The sequence below is a fragment of the Cyprinus carpio genome, chromosome B4, assembly GCF_018340385.1.
Source record: "Cyprinus carpio isolate SPL01 chromosome B4, ASM1834038v1, whole genome shotgun sequence".
NCBI classification, from domain to species: Eukaryota; Metazoa; Chordata; class Actinopteri; order Cypriniformes; family Cyprinidae; genus Cyprinus; species Cyprinus carpio.
This window is the reverse complement of record NC_056600.1, coordinates 24798736-24806003: the sequence shown is the minus strand read 5'-3', so window position 1 is coordinate 24806003 and position 7268 is coordinate 24798736. Positions and strand designations below refer to the sequence as shown.

Genomic DNA, 7268 nt, shown 5'->3' with positions numbered 1-7268 from the left:
GAAAAGACATAACGAGAAAGACTACATGTCGCCTATGTAACGTCACCCCATAACACATTTTCCCTCCACTTGTCAAATCACACTGCTAATGCTGCGATAAGACAGATCGAGATGCCTGTGTGTTTTGTACCCAAATGTCACCATTCAAACCAAATGGGCTGTTCTTTCTTCAGATTCCCGTCTGATGTAAAAACTAGTTGTAGTCCACAAAGTCCTCTCACACAAAGTCTAACCGTATCAAACTTCTACCCGCTAAATTGTAGCATTCTTCACACAAAAAATTATATTAAAAATTCACAGACAACATATGTTCATATTCATGGCACAATTCAAACGTGACCAGAAAATAATTATTTTCTCACATTAAATAAATTAATGACATTGATGATTTTCCACCTAGAGGTCCAGTGGGGTTTTACGGATGGGCGGGACTTACCAGCTCTATAGTGACAGTCGTAAAGTATTTATTTTGATTCTGTAGGGGGGATTTTTTTTTTTTTAATCCCCACATGTCTTGAATATGCATTTTTTGTGCAATTTGGAAGGAGCAGGGCAAATTGTTTCTCATAATAGCAATTTAATTTACTCATTATCTGCGTATATCCAGTTATCTACGCATACAATCTACTTATTATCTACGAATATAATTTACGCATATCCAGGGCCACATTTGCAGTTCTTAATATATAAATCTATCTATTTATATATATTCAAACTTTATCTATCTCTTTCTAAGTAATCTATCATTCTTTCTTTCAAACTAATCTATCATTCTTTCTTTTGAACTAATCTATCTATCATTCTTTCTAACTAATATATCTTTCTTTCAACTAATCTATCAATCTAACTTTAAACTACTTTAAACTTTGAACTACTTTAAACTTCTAACTTTAAACTTCTTCAAACTTTCTGGTCAGGCTTTCTCAAGCCAACTTAAAGTTTGTCTCAACAAACTTTTTTTTTCTAGTTTTTAATGCAATTCTAAATGTTTTATTAGTAAATAATGGATACCTTTATAAACCCTTCACAAAGGAAACCTTAATAAAGTGTTACCAACTCATATTCAGGTCAGTTACCTTATCTTGTAGCTGTTTTACGATTTGATTTCAGACCTCCTTCTGTCATTTGTCCTCAAAAGTGTCAGGAAGATTCTTGGCCAGCACTTCTCTGGTAGAAGGCAGAAGGCAATAAAAGGAGACAGAATGTAAGCGAGGCAAGAGATCAAATAAGGGTGGAAGAAGCAAGGGGAGTCAGGGAAGATGTTTTAGAGGTGAGTAAGAAGAGTTTTGTGTTGTATATGACAGAAGTTATTAATTGCATGGCTCAAATGGAAAAGGGAACAGAGAAGATTCAAATGATTGTGAAGGCAGCTGAAAGATTTCACCAGAAGAAGGTAATGCGGCGGGGGGTGGTGGGGGAGTAGGAAAAGGGGAAACAGTTGAGTATGTAGTAGTTAAAATATGGGACCAAGGGAAGAAGTATGTTATAATAAATGTTTATAACCCATGCAAGAGATTAGGATTTAATGTATTGGAAAAATAGAAGGACAAGATGATGAGAGAGTTATCTGGTGTGGAGATTTTAATGCGCATAACACTCTTTGGGGTGGGACAGTAGTGAATGTAAATGGACAGGTAGTCAAAGAATTAATAGAAGCACAATGGGTAGTGATCATTAACCTTTATTAATCACTATACTAGGGACTGTATAGATGAAACAAATAGAAGGATTATTTCAAATAATTAAGGGAGCAGCATTGAAATATATCGCGAAGGGTTTGGAAGTCGAAAATGGTTCCGTGGTGGAATGAAGATTGCAATGAAGCTATAAGAAATAAAAGGAAAGCGTTTAGGAAACTGAAAAGCACACATAATTTTCAAAATTTAATCAATTATAAAGCGGCTCTAGCAGTGGTAAGGAGAGTGGTCAGAAAGGCTAAAAGAGATTTTTGGAGATCATTCTGCAAACGAATAGGTAGAAGTATTGTCACAGGTCGGAGCGGACCACAGGTGTTGCGAGTCACGCCCCTTCCCGACTTCCACCTCGAGGAGGTCCCAAGATCACCCCAAGGACCAGACACACAAGATAAGTTAAGGGTAATTTAAAACAACTTTATTTAAATTATTTAAAAAGGTAATCTAGGAAAGGAAAAAAAGGGGAATCTAAAATTTTGATCTTCGTCTCTTGGCAGGAGGGAACTGAGCCTGAGAACTCTGGAGGTCTTTGGTAAGTAATCACAAGGGGAGGGGGGGGGGGGCAAAGGGCTCTTTCGTCCTTTCCCAGAACTTCTACCCGTCTCCTGACTAATCCTAAGTCCTTCCTTAGCGGCTTGATTTCCCGTGGCGCCCTTCTCTTCTCCTGAAGGCAACAGAACACACAATGAGTAATAGATAAAACGGAGAAGAATGCCTTGTTCCTAGCTTCTTTGCTCCTTGGGTTGCACTTCACCAGCGTCTGGACAGCTCCTCCACTCCCATTGACCTCCTAGGTAAGTATAAGTCTGTCACAGGTCGGAGCGGACCACAGATGTTGCGAGTCACGCCCCTTCCCGACTTCCACCTCGAGGAGGTCCCAAGATCACCCCAAGGACCAGACACACAAGATAAGTTAAGGGTAATTTAAAACAACTTTATTTAAATTATTTAAAAAGGTAATCTGGGAAAGGAGAAAAGGGGAATCTAAAATTTGGATCTTCGTCTCTTGGCAGGAGGGAACTAAGCCTGAGAACTCTGGAGGTCTTTGGTAAGTAATCACAAGGGGAGGGGGGGGGGCAAAGGGCTCTTTCGTCCTTTCCCAGAACTTCTACCAGTCTCCTGACTAATCCTAAGTCCTTCCTTAGCGGCTTGATTTCCCGTGGCGCCCTTCTCTTCTCCTGAAGGCAACAGAACACACAATGAGTAATAGATAAAACGGAGAAGAATGCCTTGTTCCTAGCTTCTTTGCTCTTTGGGTTGCGCTTCACCAGCGTCTGGACAGCTCCTCCACTCCCATTGACCTCCTAGGTAAGTATAAGGCGACACACAAATCCCTGAGGGCACAGGTAAGTAACAACGGTAAGGATGTAGCAAGGTAAGTATTCAACAAGTGACTGTATCTTCACGCTGGGCTTTACAGGGCGTATTCAAGGACAATAGCTTTTAGCTCGTACAGACAGGTAAGTATTCAACAAGTGACTGTATCTTCACGCTGGGCTTTACAGGGCGTATTCAAGGTCAATAGCTTTTAGCTCGTACAGACAGGTAAGTATTCAACAAGTGACTGTATCTTCACGCTGGGCTTTACAGGGCGTATTCAAGGACAATAGCTTTTAGCTCGTACAGACAGGTAAGTATTCAACAAGTGACTGTATCTTCACGCTGGGCTTTTCAGGGCGTATTCAAGGGCAATAGCTTTTAGCTCGTACAGACAGGTAAGTATTCAACAAGTGACTGTATCTTCACGCTGGGCTTTACAGGGCGTATTCAAGGACAATAGCTTTTAGCTCGTACAGACAGGTAAGTATTCAACAAGTGGCTGTATCTTCACGCTGGGCTTTTCAGGGCGTATTCAAGGGCAATAGCTTTTAGCTCGTACAGACAGGTAAGTATTCAACAAGTGACTGTATCTTCACACTGGGCTTTACAGAGCGTATTCCAGGACAATAGCTTTTTCCCACAATATCCGCACAATACCTTGTTTTGCTTTCGCACTTCACCTTCAAGCTGGGTCAAGAGAACGGAGTTATAGGCGGGCGAAGGTGGAATAGGTGGGCACCGCCACGGCAGCCTACGTTCTTTCCAACAGGAACCTTTCTCGGCCTGGAGGGCAAGTACAGACAACAGGGACACGGCACAGCACTGCAAAGCTTTAGTGCCACACACGTCAAAGACAGACTCACCCACTGCACTACACACACTTCAGTGATTTTTAAGGTCGGTACTCCCACACCCGGTCGGATTTCGTCCTGGAGGAATTTGCAGTCGCTGTCGCGGTAAGTGTTCCAAACTTTACGGTGTGGCCACAGCCAAATAACATCCATTCACCCACGCTCTACTTCGGCTCACCCACTCGTCTCGTCCTCCAACGATGGGGCCGCTCAACAAGCTGTTAATCACTCCAACAGGTATTGGTTATCCACATCCAAGTATGAGCAAGGAATATGTAAACGATCCAATGTACTCACAATCTTCGTGATACTGGTCCTCTCCCGCTCTCTTTCTCATCCAGATATACACAACAATCTAAGCAATCCAATGTACTCACAGTCTTCGTAATACTGGTCTCCTCCCGCTCTCTTTCTCTCCCCAGCTTCGTGCAGACGCCCAGAAAGGTCTTCGTTGTTCCACAATGTCACTATTTCTCTACGGCACCTTCGTACAACAGACACGAGTTAGTACGACTTCTCTCCATCAACTTCACTTTGGCAAACCTGTTCCAGTGGCCGTTTTCAAATCCTCCAATTCGCTTAGCGACTCCACAATTACTCTCATCTGCTTCGCCCTACTCCAGCGCCCAAACACTCCGTCCCACTCGTGGCGTTCCTTGGGAGGCCAAAAAAAAAAACACCTTCCTGTATCCTCGATGCCCTCTTTATACCCATGAACTGCCCTGTCTGCAATCGCCACATCATTGGACACACCTGCTGCAGATTTCCCTTGATTTGGAGCGTTCGGGGTTTTCCCGGAAGTGACAAGGGCTTACACATTTCCGGTCCGGGCGGAACTTCTCCTCTCACTTTGGTTCCGCCCTCAAAGTCACTTCGTGACAGTATTCCTGTAGAAGACTGATGGAATATGATTAAAAAATGAGAGGAACAAGTAAGGAATTTGAAATACCTGTGCTCATAAGGGGAGAAGAGTTAGCAGTAACAGATGAAGAGAAGGCAATAATGTTTCGAGAGGAGTTTATAAATGTTAACTCTTCTAGAAGAGAGGAGAGACTAAGGAAAGAGATGTTAAAAAGAACAGAAGAAAAGAAAAGACAGAAGGAAAGTTATGGACAGTGTGTTAGATGTTCCATTTGAAATGATTGAACTGAAGAGAGCATTAAAAAGAGTGAAAGAATCTGCAACTGGACAAGATGGAATGAGCTATAGTATGATAAAACATCTAAGTGAAAAGGCATTGGGTGTAGTATTGGATTTTTAAACAGGATATGGATTTTTCTAAGAGCTAGAAAGAGGCAATAGTTATTCCCATAAGGAAGCCAGGGAAGGATCATAATATTCCAACAAATTAAACCAATAGCACTTACTTCCCATGTATGTAAAATAATGGAAAAAAATATTACAGAAAAATTATTGTTTTATTTGGAAAAAGGAAAGAAATTTACACCAAATCAGAGTGGATTTAGGGGGGACGAGGAACGATGGACCCAGTAATATACTTTGAGTCAGACATTAGCAAAGCGCTGTTTAATAAAGAGATTGTGGCGGCAGTGTTCTTTGACATTGATAAAGCATATGATGTGGTATTGAGAGACAGGTTGCTGCTGAAATTGGAAAACATGGGGGTAGGAGGGAGAATGTATAATTGGATTAAAGAATTTCTGGAAGAAAGATCAATTAAGGTGAGAGTGGGAGAGTGCATATCATCAAAAGGTATGATAGAGAATGGCACTCATCAGGGGACTGTTATAAGTCCATTGCTTTTTATTATTATGATAAATGATGTGTTTACGAGGGTGGATAAAAATATTTGCAGATCTTTCTTTGCAGATGATGGAGCTCTGTGGTACAGAGGAGGGAATATAAAGTATGTGGTGCGGAGAATGCAAAAAACATTAAAAGAAGGCACTGTCATTTAAGTGGGGGTTTAAATTCTCAGTGGAAAAAACTAGTAGACTTTTTCACTAATAAAACAATAGATGAGGAAATCAAATTAAAGTTGTACAATCACAACCTAGAACGGGTATCCAAAATAAGATTTCTCAAGGGTACTAGAGCGGTGTTGGATTGTTGGAAAAAGGGAATGTAATAGTTTTGAATGGGTGGTTGGAGATTTAGTAAAGGAGTTGGCTATTAAAGAGTTAAGTATTACTCCAAGAGTGGCTTTACCAGCAGTCTCTTTTGTGGATTTTGCCACAGCCTTCAGTTGATTTAAGAATGCTGGAACATAGGAAAAAAGAAGGCCAGAGTGAACTAGAGGAAATCCAGGTAAGGGAATACCTGTGGTTAAAGTCTGGACATAAAACACTAGTATATACAGATGCATCAAAAAATCCAGATAATGAACAAGTAGAGGTAGCAGATGTTATTCCCAACATGTTAATATCCAGAAAGATCAGGACCTCAAATAAGTTATCAGTATTTTCAGGGGAATTAATAGCAATAATGATGGCATTAAGATCTATAAGTGAGGCAGGATTAAAGGATGTGGTAGTATGTTCAGACTCCAGTTCTGCTCTTATGTGCATTGAAGCACAACAGTCAGACACTAGACAGGATTTAGTACAGGAAATTCTGCAAGAATTATATACGTTACTGCAGAAAAGGGTGAGCGTAATATTCATGTGGGTTCCAGCTCATGTGGGGGTGAAAGGGAACAAAGCAGCAGACAAATTGGCGAAACAAGCTCTGAGGGCCACTAGAATAGAAATGTAAATATAATACAGTAGATATGAAATTAAAGCTATAATCAAAATGCAAATAAATCAAAGATCCCAGCAACTGTGGGAGACAGGAAATAAAGGTAGACATATGTATGAAATACAGCCAAAAGTGGGGAAAAGTAGGTACTCGGGTAGAAGAATAAGAGAGGAAAACATTTTATCCAGACTTAGAATAGGACATACAGGACTTAATAAAACATTGCAATTAATGTTTTGCCACTTAAAAGAAAGTAATAAAGAAGAAGCAGCAGCAGTATGTAAGGTAATTATATCAGTGTCTAAAATGTCAATTCAATTTCATAGTTTATAAACTATGTGAAATTAATTATTATTGAATGTAGCAGGGCAATGCTTACATTAAGAAACATTGTTACAAAAAAGCGCATCAGCACTTTTTTAATAGATTAAAAGGTGTGTCACATTTTTGTCCCCATATCGAGAATTGGCATATAGACAAGTTTATAGACAACTAAATGGATTTTGTATATTTTTATATTATTCTTTTTGTTATCTGTGTCCTGTCTTGGCACTGTCATTCTGTTGCACTGTGGGGCTTCTGTCACTAAAACAAATTCCTCGTATGTGTAAACAAACCTGGCTATAAAGCTCATTCTGATTCTGATTCTAAAATAAATCGCTTCACAAAATAATTCACTCATTCCAGGCTTTCCAATAAACTG

General features: G+C 40.1%; 1 long non-coding RNA gene across 1 annotated transcript; it reads right to left on the bottom strand.

Moving 5' to 3' along the window:
* Nucleotides 1-2743: 2743 nt before the first annotated feature.
* On the bottom strand, nucleotides 2744-3195 carry LOC122137281. The gene is made up of 2 exons (XR_006154738.1): nucleotides 2963-3195; nucleotides 2744-2872 (listed from the first exon to the last, which is right to left on the bottom strand). It is a non-coding gene; the product is annotated as an uncharacterized LOC122137281 (long non-coding RNA).
* Between the last annotated feature and the right edge of the window lie 4073 nt (nucleotides 3196-7268).